Source organism: Canis lupus, chromosome 36 (genome assembly GCF_048164855.1).
Source record: "Canis lupus baileyi chromosome 36, mCanLup2.hap1, whole genome shotgun sequence".
Classification (NCBI taxonomy): domain Eukaryota; kingdom Metazoa; phylum Chordata; class Mammalia; order Carnivora; family Canidae; genus Canis; species Canis lupus.
In genome coordinates, this window is record NC_132873.1 from 25712348 (window position 1) to 25720907 (window position 8560).

Sequence of the window (8560 nt, forward strand, 5' to 3'; positions counted from 1 at the left end):
CTATGACATCTTAGGTAAATCACTTAACCATGTCCTGAGTCATATATAAGAATAATGAACAGTTCTCGCAGCTATTGTACATGGTCAAAGTCATTGTGACTAATAAATGCAAAAATCATTCCAAAGCCTTTAGAAAATGCTCAAAAATACAAATGCAAAATTCTAAAGATATTGTCTCAATTCAGGAAGCTGGAAGTTTCTAACAGAGCCAATCAGAACCAGAAGCCCCAGCTTGCTATGGGCATCCTGAGGACAGAGACTGTGCTGCTCATTTTTAATTGGCATTATTCCTGGCACAGTAGATATTCAGGACATTTTTGTTTTATGAGGGGCTAAATGAACACAGAGGCAGAACGAATGACTCAAATAGACTTAGGGGAGTATAGATAGATTTTGTTCTCATAAGATTGCATAATCCTTTGACAGGAAATGTGGAACAAGGCTTAGAGGTCAATATTTTTGAGACTATTTGTGACTTAAAAAAATCTTGCCCCTTTGTCCTTGATCTGTTATGTTTGAAACATCTGAACAGGAATGATAATGTTTTGTGTACTAAGATAATCTTCTGGAAACTATGCCGATTTCCGTAACAAGAGTCATTATATCATCAATAAGGTTTGGAAATTGGTTTCTCATCATGCTTCTTTTTACAAATACCAGTAACTGTGGATAGAATTTCCATTTAAAAAATTTATCACGGTAGATTTGCTCATCAACCCAGGAAAATATACATTTCTACTGAACCATTACTTAGACCCTTGAAACACATGTTTTAAAATAAGCAGATGATCTCGTCTCTCTTAAGGGTGTGTGCACAATTAACAAAAGTAAAGTGTATTTTTTTTTAAAGAAAAACAATTGATTTAGGAATATGACATGCTGCCGCTTGGTGGCACTCTTTACTCACTGAATGCAGCTCTGAGGCCGAGAAAACTGTGTTTATAATAAAGGAAAGTGACATCCAGGGAGTATTTCAATAGTCTAATTTTAGACGTAGCACTCAGGTGTTTGGGCATTCTAATAGCCTGGATCGGTTAGTTTCCAGAGCTTGCCAGTGTACGGTTAGGTCTAAGGAATGCCACTCAGGTTATGAAAAGCATCAGGCTTGCATTTAATGATATTTTTATTCTGTAGAATTTGGCATATTAAATCCACCTCTTTGATTTTCTTTTGTCTCCATTCTGGGGGACATGGTTTGAAAAGCCTGACCAGTTCACACACAAGGAATGATCTTTCAAAAGAATATTCTTCTTTGAAGAATAAATAATTTGGTTTAAAAATTCAACAGAGTAGTGTATGACAACCTTTTGGTTGCTGGATAGCTGAGCCTTATTTACAAATAAGATTTAGAAAAAAGTAATCAAGCAACAGCTGTCATGAGTCAGTTTATTCATTAAAGAGCATTTTTTAGGTATGCAAATTGGGGTAAATGTACACACATAATACTGAGTGGAATGGGGTTGTTGTTGAGTCAGTCAGAAGGCAAACTTAATAACGGCATGCCGGCCAACTGTCACTCACATGACCAGCGACCATTCCAAAGGTTTAATTTGACATCAATCATTTTCATAGGACATTAGAAATTATATTAGAATATTGTCACTGGGATACATGGGAATAGAAATATCTGACTCTGTCTTATTCTTGGTATGTACAAGAGGTACTCAATACTAACCATTTTCCAGCATTTGGGGTAGGGGGTGGAAAACATTAAAGATCCATGCCTATCTTCATTACAATCACAGCGTCTGGGCAACAGTCCCAGCCTCCAGCATAAAGAACCTCCCAGAGCATAGCACATTAGTGAGTACAGTTCAGCTTTATCAGCTGTGGCATCAATCACATTCAGGATAGTTCTATCAGGTCCCCACCCAAGCCACTCAATTATGAAAATCTCTCCAGTGCAGAACTAGCATGCCATTGCCTTCAAACGCCACTTAGACAAGCTCATTGACACTAAGATACCATATCTCCCACTTTAATAGATGAAGATCATTGAAAAACAGGCACATATTTTTAGGACGTTATTTCTTCAAGTACATGGCCACCACCCCCTTATCTGTGGGGGGTATGTTCTAAGACCCACAGTGGATGCCTAAAACCACAGATGGTACCAAGTCCTATATACCCTGTTTGTCCTACACATACATACCCATCATAAAGTTAAATTTATAAATTTGTCACAGTAAGAGATTAATAACAGTAGCTAGTAATCAAATAGAACGATTATAACAATAGGCCATAGTAAGGGTTGTGTGGATGTGGTCTTTCTCTCTCAAAATGCCTTATTGTACCATATCCATCCTTTTAGGGTTGATGAGATGATAAAATGCTTAGTGATGAGATAGAGTGAGGCGAATGACATATAGGCATTGTGACCTAGAGTTAGGCTACTGTTGATTTTCTGTCCATACATCGAAAGGACAATCTTTTGCTGTGGGACCATGATTGACCGCGGGTGACTGAAACCACAGAAAGTGAAAGGAGGGACAACCGTCTAGCCTGAGAATGAATGTGCTTCCGAACACCCAGATGATGGCTAAAATGCACATTCCCAGGCCTTGCTGAGGGTTGGGGGTTGGTGTGGGCAATCACTGTTTTAAACTAGCTTTCTCTGTGATTCTTACGCTTATGAACATTTGAGGATTTCCGTTTGGTGAGGGACAACTCTTGGGACTATGTAAATATCAAACATAATTTCTGTTCCTTATGGTATGTATGTGTTCGCCACTGTTTATCTTAACAGTGAGAGAGTTTTTATTTCCAGTCTCTTTCTAGGATTCTTTGGAAGCAGGGATTGGGATTTGGGATTTAGGATTTAGGGTATATCAAATATCGCAGAACCAGAGGTTTAGAACGTAAACTACAGAGGAGTATCCTGCTTGAATTTTTTGCTTTGTTAGAAATATACTGTTTTCACAACTATTGTCCCTTCTATACATATCCAACGATAATGCTTTTCAGGGAAACTGACATTTGTCTATCACCTACTCTAGAACAGACTATTTTTTTTTTAATCCGCAAAAATGAGCTTATTCAGTAATAAAAGACCACTGTAACTGGGGACAAGCAAGCTAAAGCAGAAACCGCAGGCAGCTTTCTGCAACAGTCCTTTATATTGCAATATCCTAATTAATCCAAAGTTGTCCTCTTTGGTCTCCTATTTATTACACAAAATGGATATGAATACCTCATCATTCAAGCCTGGTAAAGGTAGTGATGGGAAAGTTTTGCTCATTGTTAATCAGGTTATCTCAGGGACATTTGAATTATTATTAAGATAATAATTTTGAAGTTTTGGGAATCCCTAGGTGGCTCAGAGGTTTAGTGCCTGCCTCAGCCCAGGGCATGACCCTGGAGTTCTGGGATCAAGTCCCACGTCGGGCTCCCTGCATGGAGCCTGTTTCTCCCCCTGCATGTGTCTCTGCCTCTCTCTCTCCTCGTGTCTATCATGAATAAATAAATAAACTCTTTTAAAAAATAATAATGATTTTGAAGTTTTGAAGACTATTGGGAATCTTTGTATCATCTTTGTGCCTCCATTTTGAAAATCCTGTATCATATGGTGCATTTTTCAGTATTTTCACAGGCTACATTCTTATCTTTCATTCTGTGAACTCACAGTAATAAAACATGGTCTTGAGCCAAAAAGTTCAAGCAAATACTTGACCTTTAGGATTTTCACCATAATACCTCTTTGGCTAGTGTAGAAAGTTTATGTTGCTGAATTGGCATGCTTTGTATGCTAAGTAGCTAAAATCGTCAAAAGGGAGACATAATTGTGAATAACAGAATCCAAGTTTGTCTTATTTTTTAGTCCTATATTTCTAGGAGGATATTCTGTTGGACTGTGAAACTTAACAGGAATAATTATCACTTCAACTTCTTAATCACCATCAGGGTCCACGATAATGCTCCTCGTTCTCCAGAAAGGCAGCCAGGAAATCACACAAATCAGACTTAAAAGCTCCTTTTTGATTCCTACAAGAAATGAATTCCATGAGGACCATTGTGTGATGTGAGTGGATGAGAGAGCATTTCTAGGTTCATCGACATTCTATTCTGTACCCACAACTTATTGATATGAAAACCATGCTTCTAATAATTGAGCATGGTTTGCTTCTATCATTTTTCTTTAAGGCTTGCATACTGATGGTATTCGGAAAATAGCTTCCGTTATTTCAACTCTTGCTTGCTAATGAGTGTCTAAAAGTGGTCCGAGAGTAATGTGAACAAGATCTCTCAAAAATATAGCCACTTCCGAGGCAATATAGTAAATATCATCTATTAATTGTTGAATATTAGCGCTGAAATGGGCTATAGAGATTATGCTGCTCAAACCCCTTATTTTATAGAAAGGAAACAAGTTTAAAGAAACCAATTTTATTTTCACTGTAAAATCAAATTTACAGCTTTGCATAATAAAATGCTAATATGCACTGCACAGGAATGAATAAAACTTGATCATTCAGGCTTATACTTCATGGTTGAAAAGTCTCAAGCTGCTTTTCATTTTGTTTTATTGTCTTTTGACTTCTTTCTATGATCATTTATACTTAATACACATTTCTCTAAATGAGATATCAATAAAAACCCTAGTTTTCTCCAGTTGTTTCTATATTAGAACATCTTTTTTTTTTTCTGGACAATATACATTTATACAATCGTAAAGGGAATTGCTCGATAATACGCACCGTAATTCACAATGATACTTCTCACAGATTTTTCCATTGGTATATTCTGCTCTTCCTCGTCTTGGATGGAGAGAATTTGACTTTGAAGACTTGGCTGCTTATGAAGTTTATCTGTTAACGTTGCGTAGGTTGTCTCCTGGTGCCCCTGACGGTCCTTGAAAGAAAGGGGTTGGGACGGGTGAAGGCACAGGTGTGAACTCAGTAGAGAGCCCACCTGATACCTTGGGGTGGCTGCAGCGGCCTGAGCCTGCCAAAGGGCTGAGGGGGGAGGATTACAAAGAATAAGGATGCACATGATATGTGGCGGGAAAACCACAACCTGGAATTCTTTTATATGAGCCCATGGTGTGTGGCGTACAGCATACATGCTGTGATTCTCACCTTTCTCCTTGCCTTCCCCCCATCTAGTTGCTTGTGCCCTCTTTCCATTTTTTCCTACACTGGATCTTAAATGTTTGTCTCTGTTTAATAAAATGTTTTGCTCTAAAAGACTGTTCGAGAACATTCTGCTCAATCACGGATCCATTACGAGAATCACTACTGTAGCATCGTTGATAGATGATCTTACAGTGTGTACTTGAATATTTCTGGTACCAAAAACTTACTGCTCTTAAAGGAATTTTATTTTATTATTAGACAACTCTAATTGTGCATATTGTCATAGGGAACTAATTTCCTTTGGAATTTAACCTTTGGTCTTGTTTTCAAAAATTATTCAGAATAAGTAGTGTTCCATGGTAGTCTACTCCCCCCGCCCCTAGCCCTGCCAACATGCGTAGATATATACACACATTTCCCTTCTTCAGGCCAACCATCCCCAGATTCTTCATGTGACATAGAGGTTTACAGGCCATCTGTCAACTCTTGTGCCTTTATCACAATATATCAGCCTCTCTCTAAAAATAATAGAGAGGAGGTGAGCTCAGTGATTTTCCTTTCTCTGGAGATTAGGTTTCAACCAAAGTCTAAGGCTGAGATGCACTGGTCCGTTTGCTTGTGGTAGTGGCACTGGCGTGCTCATCTTGGCCTAAGAGTCAACCACTCTTCCTTCCTTCCTTGAGATAAATCCACATTTCCCCTTTGTGTACTTTGGTGATTAATTTGTTGAATGCCACATTTATAATTATGTAATATCAGTTTTCTTTCTTTCACTTTTTGAAAAAAATTTAAACTTAATTCTGTCAATTGTCATAGTAATTTGTCCCAGTTTTGTGCAGTGTGAAAATTCGAAAAGCGTATCTTCATCCAGGTGAAGGACAGTGCCTGTGGCACAACCACCAAAAATTCACCCTGTAGGTTGACCAGTCACGAATCCACATAGCTGTATTGTCATCAGACCCACATCTGATGTTACCAAGACTTGTCAAATCTCTTGTCTATGTCAAGGTACTCAACTTCTTTTACCGTTCTCATCTTTTACAGCTGTTCTCTGTCTCTTGTCCTTCATTTTATTCCTAGTAGTTATAACATAGTCACATACAGTCTCTCCAGGCTTAGGCACTTTCTCATTTTTGTTCTCTAGAGATGCTGGAATTATTTTCTTAAATACTCTTCTTCAGCAAGTCATTGAACCAGGGCCTCAATATGATATTCATGGAACTTAGGTGTTTTGCTTTTGTGGGCTCCTTCCTCCATACATACAAAAATATTTAAAATTATATTTTATAATTGTGTTGGCCTAAAGTTGCTTTTTTGACATAGAAGTTAGCTTCCTCTTTGCATTTTAAAAGAAATGAAAATATTGTGCGCCTCAGCATGGTGCCAACTGTACCTAAAAGATAAACTAGTCCTGCATTGAAGTCTAGCAACAAGTTCGACTTCCAAGTCTACCACGATGGTTCCTCCATTACTTTTCCTTCTTCAGTCCATTTATCTAATGTCTTCCCTGACTGTGCTGAAATCTGGCCCCTCTATTTTAGATGCCTGCATATTGACTTTTTCCATCCCTAATTCCATGTTGTTCACATTATGCAACAGCTATGTATTTAATAGTGGCTCAATATGTACTTAGCAGACAATTCATTTCTTTTTGTTAAATTGAATAAAAATTTCACTTTAATATTTAGTATAGAATTATTATTAGTTGAAACTTGAATATTAATGAATTATTATCCTTAGCGGTTACTATAGATTACACTGTGATGTTTTCTTTTAAAAAATTTTAATGCTTTTTTCCTTTTTTTATGTACCATACGTTCAATGGAAATTTTTGAAAAATACTGGAAGTTATACAGAAGAAAGTATAAGTCACCCAGAATTCCATCACAGAGAGAAAGAATGTAATTATTTTGTTCTATTTCTTTCTAGACAATTTATGCATAAACTTGTTTATACTTTTTTGTTGTTCTTTATACTTTTAATACAATTTAAACCGTACTCTTATCATACCATACTGTATTTTTTTCACTTGGCATTATACTGAAAACATTAGCCCATGGCATTAACTATTTTACGAGGCTATGATTTTAATTATTGAATTGTATTTCTTTTCTGAATATGCCACATTTTATGCAACCTATCATCTATTTTGGGGACATTCAGGTTGTTTCCAATTTTTATGAGGTTATAGTTGAGTCTAATTGTGTTTATATTTTTTTTTTGTTATTCTTTAATTGCTGCTGAAAAATTCAGGATTGTGATTCATGGTAGTAAATGGGATGTTTGGTTAATGCAGTAATTATCCTCATCAAAATTTCTGGGTGATTATATTTCTAAATATAGACTTTAGAAGTTAGGTTGTTTTGCCTTGAATTAAAGAAATACGATGTGAAGGCAAATGAAAATTAGGAGTGTTTGTTTTAAAAATGAAAATTTTCATAAGTTCAAACCTTCAAAAAAGATTACAGTAGCAATATTTTTTTAGTGGAAATCTAATCTTATAATGAATGAACTGGCTTATCAAAATGATCCTAGTTTTTCATATAGTTTCCACATTGAAGAAACTGTTCATTGCTTTGTGCACTTTATCTAATAAATGTTGCTTAAGAAACTAAAAAAAAAAAAAAAGCAGCAAAATTACAAGATCTATCATGGTTTGGAAATGCAGTGTGAAAAATCTCTTTTATTAAGCATTGTCTACCATTTGAAGAAGAAAGATGGATTGATAAAAGCTATTAAAAACTGGAATTAATGCATATTTTATGAACTCTACAACATTAAGGGGAAGATTAAACTTAAAGGTGGCCATTTCAGACTTTACACAGCAGTTTATAATTTTATTTTCATCCCTTCGAGTAACGTGGGTGTAATGCCAGCAGACCAATTATGTTCCAGAGATGAAATAACCATCTTCAGCAGCTTGGCAATCAAGGACCTATTGTCTAAAAATCTTCCTGGTGTTTATAATGCAAAATTGCCCAGGCATTTGCTTTTTTATTCTGGCTGAATTCAGATGGTTTCTAATGTCCACAGGCCCACATATCATCTCTGACCTTCCACCATCCTGCTCAAAAGACGTTTTATATTGACTTGCAAAGTGCTCTTTCCCATAAAGGAAGTTATAGCCATGAATAAAGGTAAAAGAGCTGCAAATATAATTACGTGAATGAATTAATCCAACACTGATTTACTACAGGAAAAATAAAAACAGCAATGTTTTTCCACATAATGTGAACATAATTTTCTTTCTTTTTAATGCATTCAGACACCAGTCACATCTTCCAACATTTACAAAATGCAGCCCTTGTTAAATAACTTCTTCCACTCATAAATCTCTCCCGTGGACCTTCCCTCAAGGATATGATCTATGAAGAATAGTTGGATGGAATGTAGAATTGGAGATACAAAAACAAAGGTAAAATAAGATCATTTGACTCTGAACAATAATGAGCTTGCAGATTTTGGATTGTGCTTCTAGTTTCATTTCA